Raw genomic sequence first — 17,113 nt, 5'->3', positions numbered from 1 at the left:
CTCTGTCTCTGATGAATGCTTTCTCAAAGGATTCTTATTCAAACAATTTTAATTGCTTCATTAGTTATTGGCATCCATGTTCTGAAATGTCAGAGATCACTGTAGGAACTTCTGGAATTACACTTGCTTCTTTGCTTCTGGCTCTTTGCACGCCTCGTTCTTCCTCCATCCAATTGCAAGTAGTATATTCTTCAATGATCTTTTTCAACTCAATCCAATCCAGCTCAAGTTTAATTGTCATTCAGCCAAACATTGATACTCATGAATACAGCCGAACAAGGCAGCATTACTCTGGGGTCAAGGTACAAAACACAGTAGCAACAGTCACACACAGCACAAAGCACACACAAAATAGCAAGCACAAATGGTATCTCAATGATGCATTAAAAGCCAAAACTCATGCCATTGCCCCACAGTTGACCACTGTAGATATGAGTGCTACTGTCTGAAACTCCAATCCTGAATATTTCAACCTTTACACTCTCCTGAATTCATCCAAAAAATTATACTTTCAGTTGAATTCCTGCTCATTTCCCCATAATATTACATTCATTCCCCAACATATTTTTGCTTCACTTTCCAATTTGTAATAATTTAGCAATACTTAGCATGTCCATATGATTTAGTGTGTTAGTATTGTTTAACATGGTGTTCATATTGATTGTTAAAACCCTAATTGAGAGAACTACAGTGTATTGCCCAATCAAAGGGTCATATTCTGCATGGAGGTCCATCACCAGTGGAGTGCCCCAGGGATCTGTTCTGGGACCATTAATCTTCATGATTTTTATAAATGACCTGGATGAGGAAGTGGAGGGATGGGTTAGTAAGTTTGCTGATGACACAAAGGTTGGTGGTGTTGTGGATAGTGTGGAGGGCTGTCAGAAGTTACAGCAGGACATTGATAGGATGCAAAACTGGGTTGAGAAGTGGCAGATGGAGTTCAACCCAGATAAATGTGAAGTGGTTCATCTTGGTAGGTCAAATATGATGGCAGAATATAGCATTAATGGTAAGACTCTTGGCAGTGTGGAGGATCAGAGGGATCTTGGGATCCGAGTCCATAGGACACTCAAAGCAGCTGTGCAGGTTGACTCTGTGGTTAAGAAGGCATACGGTGTATTGGCCTTCATCAATCGTGGAATTGACTTTAGGTGCCGAGAGGTAATGTTGCAGCTATATAGGACCCTGGTCAGACCCTACTTGGAGTACTGTGCTCAGTTCTGGTCGCCTCAGTACAGGAAGGATATGGAAGCCATAGAAAGAGTGCAGAGGAGATTTACAAGGATGTTACCTGGATTGGGGAGCATGCCTTATGAGAATAGGTTGAGTGAACTCGGCCTTTTCTCCTTGGAGCGATAGAGGATGAGAGGTGACCTGATAGAGGTGTATAAGATGATGAGAGGCATTGATCGTGTAGATAGTCAGAGGCTTTTTCCCAGGGCTGATATAGTTGCCACAAGAGGACACAAGTTTAAGGTGCTAGGTACAGAGGAGATGTCAGGGGTAAGTTTTTTACTCAGAGAGTGGTGAGTGCGTGGAATGGGCTGCTGGCAACTGTGGTGGAGGTGGATAGGATAGGGTCTTTCAAGAGACTTTTAGACAGGTACATGGAGCTTAGTAAAATAGAGGGCTATAGGTAAGCCTAGTAATTTCTAAGATAGCGACAAGTTCGGCACAACTCTGTGGGCTGAAGGACCTGTATTGTGCTGTAGGTTTTCTGTGATTCTATGTTTCTATGTTTCTAAGAGTAGTCACAGTAACAATTATGTGAGAGACAAAGTGTAGAGTCAGTGGATCCAAACTGAACAATGTACGAAGGTAAGATAAAGATGCAATGTTTACTGATCAAATAGCCAAAAGGATTAAAAAAACTGATTAAATGATTAAGCAAAATTAATTAAGCCCCCTTTTGGAGTGTGAAGTGTAAAAATTTGAGTGAAACCTGGGCTTGCTGGGAATCAATAGAATGTGCATGGCCTGGATGCTACTTTCTTGTGACAGCATCCTTGAAATGTGCTCAGCGCTAGAGAGGACGTGCTTGTGATGGACTGGTCTGTATCCACCACCTTCTGTAAACACTACTGTTCCTGAGTGTTGTTATTTCCATACCAGGAACTGATGCCACGAGTGAGGATGCGCTCTACCGTGCATCTGTCAAAGTTTTAGGTGACCTGCCGAATCTGCGCAAACTTCTGAAAAAGTAAAGGTGCTCTTATTACTTCTTTATACTGGCGCTTGCATGCTGGCTGCAGGACAGACCCTCTGATATGGTGAGGCCAAAAAATTTAAAGTTACTGGCCCTCTCCACCTTTGATCCCGATTTAAACTCCAATTAAGGATGAACGAAGATTTCAGCAAATCATCTGCTAGTGTTAGATAGTTAAACATTAACTTGTGTGGAATTGACTGTGGCAGAATGGTAGGCTGGGGCAAATGGCCTAGGACATATGGCTTGGCTGGCAGTGATCAGGTAATCATATGTGAAGTTTTGGATGAAAGCAGTAGTTGCAAGATGTGGAAATGTTGGAGGAAGACAATGGATGCCATGGGGAAGTGAGCCACAGTCCAGATATTGGAGTAGACAATGTGTAAGTCTTAAGAGGGATTTCAGGACAGGCGGTGCAGTTGGTAAGTTGCTGCCTCACAGCATTAGTGATCTGGTTCATTGTTAATCTTAGACGCTGTCAATGAGAAGTTTGAACGTTCTCCCTCTGACCACGTGAGCTTTTGACAGGTGTGCCATAGAAACATGCTGACAGGACATCGCCATCTGGTATGGAGGCACCAATGCACAGGATCACCAAAAGCTGCAACAAGTTGTAGATTCTGCCAGCTCCATCATGGGCACTGCCTCCCCACCGCCAAGAACATCTTCAAAAGGAGATGCCTTAAGAAAGGCCCTCATCACCTAGGACATGTACTTTTCTCATCAACGAGATGGGAAAGGAGCCTGAGGATGTACACTCAATGTTCTTGGAACAGCTTCTTCTCCTCTGTCATCACATTTCTGAACAGCCCATGAACTGCCTTACTACTTTGCTATCCTTTTGCACTGTTTATTTCTTTTTTGTATATATTTTTTATTCTAATTAATTCTTTTTTTATATATTGCAACTGTACTGCTGCAACAAATTTTGTGACATATGTCATTGTTAATAAACCTGGTTCTGATTCTGATTCTAATTCCCTGAATGCTTTGACTTCCACACAACTTCCAAAGATGTATGGGTCAGTAAGTTAATTGGCTCCTGTAAGTTGCCCTAAATGTGTCATTATTGGCAGAATAGGGAGGAATAGATAAGGAACTGTGGAGAGTACAAAAAAAATTGAGATAATTTTGGAGCAAGAGTAGGATAAGAGGCACCTTGATAGATCAGTATAAGATTATGAGAGGCGTAGACAGAGTGGACAGCCAAAATCTTTTACCCAGGGCGACAATGCCACAGGACGTCCATTTCAGGTGTGTGGAGGTAAGTTTAGAAGATTTGTCAGAGGAAGGTTGTTTTTTACAAAGGCTGCTTGTAGCACAATGTCAGGGATGGTGGAGAAGTTTGGTACAACAGGGATACTAGAGACTCATAGGTAAGTACGTGGATGAAAGAAAAATGGAGGGATATGGGCTGTGTAGGAGAAAAGTGTTAGAATGATCATATATAGGTTTTCATTGTGAGAAGAAGACATTATGTGCTTTACTGTTTATATTCTATCGTATGTTTATGTTCTAATTTAGAAGATAGAACAGTAAAGCACAGAGGCCTTTGTTCTCAGCCAGATTAATGGCTGGCATGGAGCTAATGGGTCAAAGGGCCAGTTTCCATGGTTATCCTACTTACTATAATTATTTCTATACTTTCTATAATATCTTTTATAAGGCTACTTTCTATAATTGTTTGACAAGTGAGAGGTGCTCTGACAGTGCTTTGCATAAAAATGAAATGTAAGGTTGGAGTTCGGATTGGCAGCCTGATCACAAGGAATGGTGGGTAAGAGTGGCAAAAGGCATTAAGTTAGCACTACGTCTGTACTCACGAGAGGGAGATGAATGTGATTGTAGTTTCATGTGTGGGAAGAATGTGAAAAAGTCATTAAGCTTTTCCAGTATTAATCTGGAATAACATTGTATTTAAAGCAGATACTGCCAAATGTTTATTTTTTACAGGTGTAAGCTTTCCCTAAACACTGGGGAAAATATACTTTCAACAAATTCACCTACCTCATTCTGAATAAACCAGACCTCTCCCCAACTGGGGAACACTCAAACCTGGCCTTGAATACAGGGATCCCCAACCTCTGTTGCCAGGAAACAGCCTAAATGCTCTCAAATTCTTTAAAATTAGTGTGTTGAAAGCATTCTGATGGAATTTTGCAGCAGGACTTCATAATGGTAACATCTTTTTTTTAACAAAGAAATATATTTGTATTTAAGGATGCCAAGCTTTGTTCATTTAGGAGGATTTCAAGTTTCAAATTTAAGATTATTGTCATTGGATTAGATAGACAGGGTATAAATTCTATGATTCCATAAATTACCTTTTACAGCAGAAGCACAGTACATTACAAACATAATTTAACACAGACTTACGTGAACATATATTATTCATAATTTAAATGACAAAGTAAAAATAATGACATTTCACGAATTGAGAGAGAGAACATAAGAGATATAGCCAAGGTTAGTTCAAGAACCTGATGGCAGTGGAGAAAAAGCAGTTGTTGAACCTTGGGGTGTGAGTCTTCAGGTGTTTCCTGCCTGCAGGCAGCATGATGAAGAGGCCATGTTTACTGACCAAATAGCCAATAGCTTTCCTAAAAAGCTGAGGCTTTAAAGGACAACTGTGAGGTTTCACTTGGAGAATTGTGAACAGTTCTGGTCCCTTTATTTAAGAAAGGATATGCTGACGTTGGAGAGTTCAGAGGAGAGTCATGAGAATGATTCCAGGAATGAAAGGCTTATCGTATGAGTAGTGATTGATGGCTCTGGGCCTTTCCTTGCTGGAATTCAGAAGAAGGAGGTGGGATCTCATTGAAACCTATCAAATTTTGAAAGTTCTAGATAGGTTGGATGTGGAGAGGATGTTTCCTATGATGGGGGAGTCTAGGACCAGAGGGCACAGCCTCAGAATAGAGGGATGTCCATTTAGAGTAGAGATGTAGGGGAATTTATTTAGCCAGAGGGTGTTAATCTGTGGAATACATTGCCATGGGCGGCTGTGGAGGCCAAGTCATTGAGACCATTTAGGGCAGAGGTTGATAGGTTCTTGATTAGTCAGAGCTTGAAAGGCTACGGGAAGAAGGTAGGAGAATGGGATTGAGAGGGAAATGGATCAGCCATAATGAACTGTGAAGCAGACTCAATAGTCCGAGTGGCCTAATTCTGCACCGATGTTTTATGGTCTTATGGTCTTAAGTCCCTCTTAATTTAGCCCTAGCTCTCTACATATATGTCCACAATCTTTTCTGAAGAAGTGTTTCTTAGTATTCCTACTGTAACATAGTAAGTGGTCTTCATGGTTAATCACAAAATAAGTTTTATCTTGCTTTTCTATTTCCTATAATCTTGTTCCTTCGATGTAATTGTCATTAATGATTAAACCACCTTTTTTCTTAAAGAGGACATTGTATATATCGGCAATGGTGCAAAGTTGTAGGTCACTCAGACCCTCAAACCTGCTGTTCCATTTAATAAAATCAGGGCTGGAATCTGATTTGTAACCTTCACTCTACAGTCCCATCTACACACGGCTACCTTTTGTCTCCTCGAATGCAACCATTTCTTCCTTAAAAATATTCAAAGACTCTGCTTCCATCACACTTTGAGGAAGAAAATTCCAAAGATTCACAACTCACTGAGAGGAAAGAAAATCGCCTTTTCTTCATTTTATATTGTTAGAATCAGAATCGGGCTTATTATCACCAGCATATGTCACGAAGTTTGTTAACTTTATGGGAGTGGTACAATGAAATACCTGATAAATAAATATAGAAAACAATACTGAATTACTGTAAGTATATATGTGTCCATTAAATAGTTAAGTTAAAAAAAGTAGTGCAAAAAAAAACAGAAATAAAAACTTATCGACATAGTGTTCATAGGTTCATTACCCATTTAGAAATAGAATATCACAGGGGTAAAAGCTGTTCTTGAATTGCTGAGTGTGTGCCATTAGGTTTCTGTACCTCCTTCCTGATGGTAACAATGAGAAAAGGGAATTTCCTGGGTGGTGGGGGTCCTTAGTGACGGAACCCACCTTCCTAAGACACCGGTCCTTGAAGATGTCTTGCATCCTATGGAGGCTCAGGCCCATGACGGAGCTGACCAATTTTACAAGTTTCTACTGTTCACATTTAAGAAGTGACCTCTAGTTTTTGATTCTCCAACAAGAAGAAACATCCTTTCCACATCTGCATTGAAGCAATCAGGTTAAGAAACATAGATTTCTCAATGACAGGGTAAACGTCTTCCCCCTCTAAGATAAGAATGTGGAACAGACTACCCTAGGCACCTGAGATACAGTTGAGGAGATACAGAATGTGCACAAGGAGAAATAAATACAAGTATTTCATAAGTATTTTTGAGGATGTAACTAGTAGAGTGGATAGGGGAGAACCAGTGGATGTGGTATATTTGGATTTTCAAAAGGCTTTTGACAAGGTCCCACATAGGAGATTAGTGTGCAAACTTAAAGCACACGGTATTGGGGGTAAGGTATTGGTGTGGGTGGAGAATTGGTTAGCAGACAGGAAGCAAAGAGTGGGAATAAACGGGACCTTTTCAGAATGGCAGGCGGTGACTAGTGGGGTACCGCAAGGCTCAGTGCTGGGACCCCAGTTGTTTACAATATATATTAATGACTTGGATGAGGGAATTAAATGCAGCATCTCCAAGTTTGCGGATGACACGAAGCTGGGTGGCAGTGTTAGCAGTGAGGAGGATGCTAAGAGGATGCAGGGTGACTTGGATAGGTTGGGTGAGTGGGCAAACTCATGGCAGATGCAATTTAATGTGGATAAATGTGAAGTTATCCACTTTGGTGGCAAAAATAGGAAAACAGATTATTATCTGAATGGTGGCCGATTAGGAAAAGGGGAGGTGCAACGAGACCTGGGTGTCATTATACACCAGTCATTGAAAGTGGGCATGCAGGTACAGCAGGCGGTGAAAAAGGCGAACGGTATGCTGGCATTTATAGCGAGAGGATTCGAGTACAGGAGCAGGGAGGTACTACTGCAGTTGTACAAGGCCTTGGTGAGACCACACCTGGAGTATTGTGTGCAGTTTTGGTCCCCTAATCTGAGGAAAGACATCTTTGCCATAGAGGGAGTACAAAGAAGGTTCACCAGATTGATTCCTGGGATGGCAGGTCTTTCATATGAAGAAAGACTGGATGAACTGGGTTTGTACTCGTTGGAATTTAGAAGATTGAGGGGGGATCTGATTGAAACGTATAAGATCCTAAAGGGATTGGACAGGCTAGATGCAGGAAGATTGTTCCCGATGTTGGGGAGGTCTAGAACGAGGGGTCACAGTTTGAGGATAGAGGGGAAGCCTTTTAGGACCGAGGTTAGGAAAAACTTCTTCACACAGAGAGTGGTGAATCTGTGGAATTCTCTGCCACAGCAAACTGTTGAGGCCAGTTCATTAGCTATGTTTAAAAGGAAGTTAGATATGGCCCTTGTGGCTACAGGGGTCAGGGGGTATGGAGGGAAGGCTGGGTTCTGAGTTGGATGATCAGCCATGATCATAATAAATGGCGGTGCAGGCTCGAAGGGCCGAATGGCCTACTCCTGCACCTATTTTCTATGTTTCTATGTTTCTATAACAAGGTCAGATGAAACAAGGTGGGAGATGACTCATGTCAAGTGTAGACACTGGAGTGACCCTGTTAGGTCAAGCTGCTGTTTTGTGCTGCATGCATTTCAACTGTTCTGGCCACTGTGAGATCATACCTCCTCAAAAAAAGTAAAATTTAATGGTCTGTGTAATTTTCTGTCAACTACCACTTTGTAGAATGTGAAAGACTAGTATTTTACTTACAGCATAGTTATAGCAATATTTTGGAATGCAATAGATGTATGGAATTTCCTGCATTACTTAAAGTGCTTAATTGGCTACAATGCCTTTGGGATAATCAACAATAATGATAGGAACCACATGAAGGTGTACCTTTATTTATTCTCAGTATATATTATTAAAATATGATGTTGTTGGCATTATTAAGTGAATGTTGTAATTTCAACCATAACTGACCAATGTTAAACTTTATTTTTGGACAATTTATTTGATTTTCTCTTATGGAATCATCTTTAACAAATGATACCACAACATATATTTATGTACTTTTGTGCAGTAATCTGAGGGTAATAAGAAAATTTAAATAGCTGTCACACTCTACATTTCCAGATAGACTCTCTAGCACTAACTTCAGGGAAAACACATTAGCAAGATAAGCAATACAGATTTTACACTATTGGCCAGAAAAACCCTGAAGTGATATGAAGAAAATCATTTCAGCACAAAGAATGCACTGCTTAATGGGGTGGTAAGTACCTGGTAGCCTTAAAAAATATTAAATAAATTATTTCAAAACTATTGCTTGGATGTATGAAAAAGGAGGCAAAATGAGCTAACCAGATTGCTTTTGAAAGGCCTAATCATTCTTAGTGGTTACAGGATGTTATGGCATGCCTAAATTTAGGGAAGATTTGTTGTTCAATTTCTGAATCTAACCAAGATTTTCAAAATTTGTGGGGGCCGTTTTTAAATTATTTTCATAATCTTTGATTTCTTGTTGAAGTACAGAAGTTGGTTAATAGTATATTTTATTATCTGATAAGTTTTTTTTTCTTTTTTTTTCCCAAACAGCTGCGACTTTGGTAGTGGGTGTAGATCCTTTATTTTAATAAAATTGTTTATCTTCTAATATAGGAATTAATCTAATCCATATGAATATAGAGTAAGGAGGTTGTTAATGTGATTCAATATACTGTATCTGGTATTATTACATTTTTTTTCTTTTGTTTTATAATATGTATTCTCTTGAACTCTGTATTCTTCTATATAGAAATCAATAAAAAATATTGGAAAAGACAAGAAAAGAAAGGCCAAATAAATATCTTCTGTTATTTACACCATATTTTAAAGATATTTCAACTTATTTTTTGCAACTAATCAAGTCTTGCTATTGATTCTTGACTACTTACCTCTTTTACTGAATTGGAAGATGGAGAAAACTACAATTTTTTAAAAAGATATTCATTTTGCAATAAATAATACTTCACAAGGAAATATTTTCTCAGCGTGCAGCTTACAACGAAACAAGAAATGTTTATAAGGAGCACACTGAATACCATTACATCTCAAACACAATGAAGGCAGCTCCCTTTGACTCCACATAATTCATGTTCTGTTCAAATGAGGTTATCTATAAAAGTGTAACTCTCAAGATCCACTACTTCAGTGCTCAAATAAATCTCAAGTTATATTTATTCCCACAGCCTGAGTCACTTGTTCTGAACAACAATGGACATTTATTTTCATGCAGTATAAGTAGCAAAAGAAGGAATGATACTTAATGATGAAATTATACTTACATTACCATACTAATAATTAGCAATCTACAATAAAGAGCTGAAGTTGTGCAGTCAGGTCCTATCAAAGCTTCTGAACAATATAAGTTTAATTAAGTAATTAAAAAACCCAAACAAAAGTGCTCGCAAAAGAAACTGTGGATGATGGAATCTGAAGTGAATAATAAACTACTGGATGTCCTCAGAGGGTTGTGCAGTTTCTGGGGGCTTGTGGTCAACGGGAAGGAATGGTTGATGTTTTGGGTTAAGATCCTGTATCAAGGCTTCAATTGCTTCCCCCTCACAGATACTGCTCAACTTTCTAATTCTTTGTTATTTTACCAAACATATTATTAGCCACAAAACAGCTAGACTGTTGTGATTGAGTCTGAGAAGGAAATTTGAAGATGTAACCAGGTATGGTTTTTATTCATTTGCAGACTCATCTTCTGAAATGGCCAGGCAAGCCAATCACTCATAGCAGTGTTACCCACTGCATTGTGGGATATAGTCACCACGTGGACTAATGTGGCTTAGGAAGGTGGTCCAGCATCATGATATCAGGAACAAATTTCAGGTTGGAAGAAAAAAAATCTGAGTTCTGCCAGTGCTACTCATATCCAGTGAGATGATAAACTTTTATTCAGAGATTTTAGAAAGCTCATAACACAGAATTTTCTGCTTGAATCAATGTACTGAATACACATCTATTTGTTACTGCATCAGCATAAAATTCTAATAATGGAATTTTGACAGACAGAAAACAATTTTTTTTATCTTATAGTGAGTTGATTTAGCTCCAGTCTGCATTAGTAATTTTCTGACAGTGAAGGAAGTTGATTGTCAAGAGATACTGTATAATATTTTCAATATACTGCACCAGATAACATGTATCCATCTTTATTAAATGGACTAACCTTTAATCAAATACACATCTGGAAGATATTAAAGTTTATGAATTGGAATGACATCATCATTTGTGAGTAAGAAAATATAGATTAAATATCATTGATTCATGGACAAAACAAAAAAGCTTTATAAATCACTCTTATACAATTTGTAGTGTAACATAATATACAGTTTTTAAAGTATTGCTGCCAGATCACTTCTAACTTTGATAGAAGGCCCCATTCCTTTCTAAAATGGGAGGAGAGAGGAAGAGCTTGAGATCAACGTGCAGCAAAGTCTTCGTCACATATATATAGCTAAGATGCCTGAGACTCCTGCACATACTGTATTTGTCAACATGGAGCAGAGTACATTTGTAAATCTGGTGGGAACAAATGGTGTAGGGAATGGCGAGAGTAGAGCACCGTGACAGGGGTGTGTGACAGGTAGCAGTGAAGGAGTGCCAGAGATGGGGAGTGGGGTGGATGCAGACACATCCAGCCCTGAGACACCAGGAAAAGTCATTTGATTCCAAACACAAACACGAGGAAATCTGCAGATGCTGGAGTTTCACGCAACACATATTAAAGTTGCAGGTGAACGCAGCAGGCCAGGCAGCATCTCTAGGAAGAGGTACAGTTGATGTTTTGGGCCAAGACCCTTAGTCAGGACTAACTGAAATAAGAGCTAGTAAGAGATTTGAAAGTGGGAGGGGGAGGGGGAGGGGGAGATCGGAAATGATAGGAGAAGACAGGAGGGGGAGAGATGGAGCCAAGAGCCGGACAGTTGATTGGCAAAAGGGATATGAGAAGATCATGGGATGGGAGGCCTAGAGAGAAATTTCCCCCCCTCCCCCCTTTCTTTCTCCCTAGGCCTCCTGTCTCATGATCCTCTTATATCCCTTTTGCCAATCAACTGTCCAGCCCTTAGCTCCATCTCTCCCCCTCCTGTCTTCTCCTATCATTTCCAATCTCCCCCTCCCCCTCCCCCCTCCCACTTTCAAATCTCTTACTAGCTCTTCTTTCAGTTAGTCCTGACTAAGGGTCTTGGCCCAAAACGTCGACTGTACCTCTTCCTAGAGATGCTGCCTGGCCTGCTGCGTTCACCAGCAACCTTTATGTGTGTTGCTTGATTCCTAACAATTGGTTTATTGATCATTAGAGAATGTCTCTTTGGTGCTTCCTGCTCTCACCCTTCTCCCTTCTCTTTTTCCCAACTATGACTCCACCCCCAACCAATTCCTGGCCCCTTCCCACTCTCAGCCCACAATAGAGACCCATATTAATATCAGATTTATCATCAATAGGTTTCAATAGGTACATTTAATGTCAGAGAAATATATGTACATCCTGAAATTCATTTTCTTTGCAAACATCCCCAAAAGCACAAGAGCACCCCAAAGAATGAATGACAGTTAAACGTTAGAACTCCAAAGACACCCGCCCCAGCTACTCCCTCCAACACACAGGCAGCAGCAAGGCAACAACCACTCCTGTCTCCCACCAGCAAAAAAAGCATCTGCACCCCCCACCGGGCAGTCAATGCGTGCAGCAAAACATCAGTAAAGACACAGACTTGCTGTACCCCAAAGGCTGCTTGTTCGCCCAGTAATTTGACATACCACAGGCTCTCTCTCTCCCTAATAAGGGAAAAAGAGATGTCCCCATTTCACAGCGAGAGGGGAGACATAACAAGCTACTCGCTGATTTATGATGTTTGTTGCGTCACTTTTTCCGAGCTTTGCACCCAGACAGCTCACATCACTCACATGTCATGTTTTTTTAATGTGTCACCAGTACAGTTAATTACATAAAATTAGTACAGTATGAGTAAAAGTCTTAGGCACCGTAGCTATATATCTGTGCCTAAGACTTTTGCATAGTATGTTAATATGCCATCTTATTCTTCTTTTCTGAGTGCACACTATTCAGACCAGTAAAGGGTTTGAATTACAGCATTTATTTTGCTCCATGTGGTTTGGCATTATGCTGCCTGGGGACCTTACCAACTGAGAGAAATTATTATTATTATTATCACTATTCCTTCATAGTGGAGAAACATGGGGCAACATTTATTAAGGCAATATCACCAAGCAAAGCACCTTAGCAGTGAGGTTTCAGTAGCCATGGGTCCCAAGTTGTTCCAAGCACTATGAAAGCATGGTTGTAGGCATTCCTATGGTAAAGGATGATAAAACCAGAAGACAAGTATTTAATACACTGTGCTTTCTAGAAGTTAAAGAAGTTTTTGAGTAACTGAAAGTTCTGAAGGCAGATAAGAAACCTGGACCATTAAAAATGAGGACTCAGGGTACTGGGAGGCACATAATAAAATAGGCTGTATCAGCATGGTTTCCTCAAAGGAAAATGTTGCCTGACAAATCTGACGGAATTCATTGGAGAAGTAACAAGCAGGATATACAAAAGAGAATCAGTTGAAGCTGTGTACTTGGATTCTTGGAATGCCTTTGATAAGGTGCCACACATGAAGCTGCTTAACCAGCTCTGAGCCCCTGGTATCAGAGGAAAGACTCTAGCATGGATAAAGCAGTGACTGATTGGCAGGAGGCAAAGAGTGGGAATAAAAGGAGCCTTTTCTGCTTGGCTGCTGTGAGTAGTGGTGTTCCACAGGGGTCTGTTTTGGGGCCAGTTCTCAAATGCAATTGAGCTGAAGAAAGGTTTGGATTCACTTGTAATCAAAATTGCTGGATAGGTATTTGTTTTCATGGATCATATCATTTAAGTCTACTTGGCCTTTGTGTGCGAGTAGAAACAGTTAAAATATTTGAAGAAAATTGTACTCTATGCACATGGATAGGCTGTCAAACAATTGTATAGCATTTAGCAAGATGCCATCAAATTTAGGGCATCAGAGTACGGAGTTTAATTTCAGTGTCATCTTTAAGGAGTCAGTATGTCCTCCCTGTGCAATGTGTGGGTTTTATTTGGGTGCTCTGGTTTCCTCCCACCATCCAGAGACTTACTGGTTAGTAGGTTAATTGGTTATTTTAAACTGTCCCGTGCTCAGGTTTGGATTAAATCGGGGGGGGGGGCGGTGTTGCTGGGCGACACCCCTCAAAAGGCAGAAGGGCCAATTCCGTGCTGTATCTCTAAATTAAAAAAAAACGTTACATGCTGATGGTTATTCTGTGCTGCTTTTAAACATGAAAAAATGAAGACAGAGTGTCTCACAGAGGCTGCCTTCAAATGTTCACATTAAACAGGAATTATGTTGTGTGAGCAGAGTGGAACTTAATTATTTCTGTCAAGTCTGCCTCATCCACAATGATCACTTCCATAGCAGTGTATTAATACATTCTCCAAAGCAAACTACTTTAATTATCTGAGATAACTATACACCCTGAGATATAAATGCCTCTCTCTCAAAAAAACACAGTAAAATATTTTTGACAACCTGAGAGTTGTAAAGGCTTGAAATAAATTGAAGGGTTTGCAGAACACATTTCTCACCGAAGGCCTTCAGGCCATTTTAGAATGCCAACACATAATCATACACACAAGAGCTACTGCAAATGCTGGAAAGCTTGAGCAACATACATTGTATGCTGGAGGAACTCAGCAGGACATGCATCATCTACAGAGAATAAACAGTCGATGTTTCAGGCGGCTGGAAAGGAAGGGGGAAAAAGCCAGAATAAGAAGGTGTGGTGGAGGGATGGGAAGGCAAGCTAACAGGAGATAGGTGAGACAGGTGAGGGGTAAAGTGGGTGGGTGGGTGGATGGTGGGGCGTGGGATATGATATAAGAAGCTGGGAGGTGATAGATGGAAAAGGTAAAGGCTGAAGAAAGAGAAATCTAATCAGAGTGGACAGTGGGCCATGGAGTAAAAGGAAGGGGCTGGAGAAACAGGGAACGGTGATGGGCAGGTCATGGGGACAAAAGCGGGGATATGAGAGAGGGAAACCAGAGTGAGGAATGGAAAAAGAGAGAATGAAGGAGGAGAGAGAAATGACTGCAAGTTAGGTAAATCGATGTTCATGACATCGGCTACACCATCGCACACTTTTCCATCACAATTGTAGGATATGTGCCGATGGATGACGTTACGGGTTATTCAGGAGTTACGGAATTACCTGAATATAGCTGATGTTAATTCAAACAAGTACCATTCTTCAGTTCTTAATGTAAACTGCTAGCAGTAATCAGTTTGTTAAAAAGACAGCTTTGGAAATAGTACTGTTGACAGAGCACAGGCTGACTCACAACAGGGGGCTGACTACTAAAAGATCTTCCTTGCAATGTCACATGACCAGTAAACAGCTCTCGTATGCTTCAGCCAATTGGCCTGCATCAAACCAGGCAGCTAGGGCTCCACTGTGACCAAGTTCAAGGAAGCTTCCCGACCAGACTGATATTGTCAATTAGCACATTGAACAGCTAACCGATCAATAGTTGGAATATTCGTGTACTCAGAGTCAGTGCTCACAATACTAATATTGCACATCTGGTTTCTCTGTCCTCAGAAAGCCACCTGTGTGATAAGTTTGAACCTTCAGAGTTGCCGTATCAATTACAATGTGCTACAACAGTACATATGTTAGCATTCTCAGTCAAGGTAGTGTTGAACAGATCAGTTCACAGTTCTGGTCACCTCACTACAGGAAGGATGTGGAAACTATAAAAAAGGTGCAGAAGAGATTTACAAGGATGTTGCCTGGATTGGGGAGCATGAGAATAGGTTGAGTGAACTTGGTCTTTTCTCCTTGGAGCAACAGAGGATGAGAGGTGACCTGATAGAGATGTATAAGATGATGAGAGGCATTGATCATGTGGATAGTCAGAAGCTTTTTCCCAGGACTGAAATAGCTAACACAAAAGAGCACAGTTTTCAGGTGCTTGGAAGTAGGTACAGAGGAGATGTCAGGGGTAAATTTTTTATGCAGGGAGTGGTGAGTGCATGGAATGGGCTGCTGGTGATGGTGGTGGAGGCAGATACAATAGGATCTTTTATGAGACTCCTGGATAGGTACATGAAGCTTAGGAAAATATTGGTAACCCTAGGTAATTTCTAAAGTAAGGACACGTTCAGCACAGCATTGTGGGTCAAAGCGTCTGTATTGTGCTGTAGGTTTTCTATGTTTCTATATGTACTTCTAAGGAACCATTTGTCAGACACAAAATTTTGCAGAAAACCATGTCATTGTAACTTTTGAAATTGTATTGAATCACCTCCTGTTACAATTGTCCTCAAGAATATAAAATCTTGATGTACTTTGTGTTTGGGAAGAGTCTCCAAGAGAATGTCTGCTCATTGTGATGAATAAAAACTTTTTTATCAAGGGTTCAAAGGTTCAAAAGTACAATTTAATGTCAGAGAAATGTATACAATATACATCCTGAAATGAAAACAGAGGAGTGCCCCAAAGAATGAACAACAGTTAAATGTTAGAACCTCAAAGTCCTCCCTCCAGCTCCCCCCTCCTGCGCGTAAGCAGCAGTGAGCAATAATCCCCCCTCCACCTACCGGCAAAAAAAGCAAGCATCAGCCCCACCACCAAGCACTCAAGCGTGAGCAAAGCAAAGGCAAAGAGTCAGACTTGCAGTTACCCCAAAGTCTTCGTGTTTCACCCGGTATTCAACATATCGTAGGTTCCCTCTCTCTCCCTAATAAGAGAGAAAAAGGTGTCTCCATTTTCCCAGCGAGTGGGGAGACATAACAAACAACTCACTGGTTTACAATGTTAAAAATCCGTTGCGTCGCTTTTATCGAGCTCTGTGCTTGAAGATCGCAAAGATCACGGGTCTCCAGGCACACAGCAGATTTCCTGACTTCCCTGACGACACACGGGCATCCAGTCATGACGCCAACACTCGATCCGCCCACCTCCAGAGCCCTGAGACCCTAGGCTTCCGAATTCGAGCCGGACTCTTGGGCCGAGCTTTTGGCGTGCCGAACAATGGTCGGTTATGGAACCCCGAGATCGAGTCCCATTCCGGCAAAGAACCGTGGTCAGCGTGTAACTCCAGGTCAAGGTCTTCAAAAGAACTCTGAAAGGGAAAAACAGAGAAATTAAAGATGGAAATAGAGCAGTTTCCGAAGATGCAAGCAAACGAGTCGCCTTTATGTGCCATTAACCCTCCTAAGGTGTATCAGCTTCTCCAGATTCTCCAGTGACTTAGTCACAGTCACGACAGCTGGCATAGTAAGAACAATTGCTTCATCCCTCCGGAGATCCAAGTCACTCCTGACCTCTGGTACTGTCGAGGAGAAATTTGTATTCCTTCTTATGACTGTGCATTTCTCTCCAGGCACACTAGCTTCCTCCTCCATCCCGAAGGTACGTGGGTAGGCAGATTAATTGCTCATTCTAAATTGTGTGAGCGAGCAGCAATGAAAGGGACTGACATTGGATTACAGTCTGTTACAAACACCGAGCTGACTTATGGACACCTGTACATATAGGCTGAGCTCCCATATTATTAATAAATTCAAAAGTTCAATGCACATACATACGTTTGTTGCTACAAATGGCACAACTAGTTCCTTCCCTCTTTCTCCACTTTTAATAATTATGCCTGGGTGAGAAGATTTGAAGAACCGGCTGTTGCCCATGCAGTGGATTCCCCCTCTCCACGTCACTGATGTAGTTCAAGGGAAGGGCAAGCGCCGATACAGCTTGGCACCAGTGTCGTTG

General features: G+C 40.9%; 1 long non-coding RNA gene across 1 annotated transcript in view; it reads right to left on the bottom strand.

Moving 5' to 3' along the window:
• Window positions 1-15,852: 15,852 nt before the first annotated feature.
• LOC134347694 (uncharacterized) overlaps window positions 15,853-17,113 on the bottom strand; it is a 79,969-nt gene continuing 78,708 nt past the window's right edge. Inside the window, exon 5 of the long non-coding RNA XR_010018233.1 lies at window positions 15,853-16,466. This is a non-coding gene — a long non-coding RNA (uncharacterized LOC134347694). The remainder of the gene's footprint in view (window positions 16,467-17,113) is intronic.

Source organism: Mobula hypostoma, chromosome 6, assembly GCF_963921235.1.
Source record: "Mobula hypostoma chromosome 6, sMobHyp1.1, whole genome shotgun sequence".
In the NCBI taxonomy this organism is placed as follows: Eukaryota; Metazoa; Chordata; class Chondrichthyes; order Myliobatiformes; family Myliobatidae; genus Mobula; species Mobula hypostoma.
This window is presented reverse-complemented; position numbering and strand designations above follow the sequence as displayed.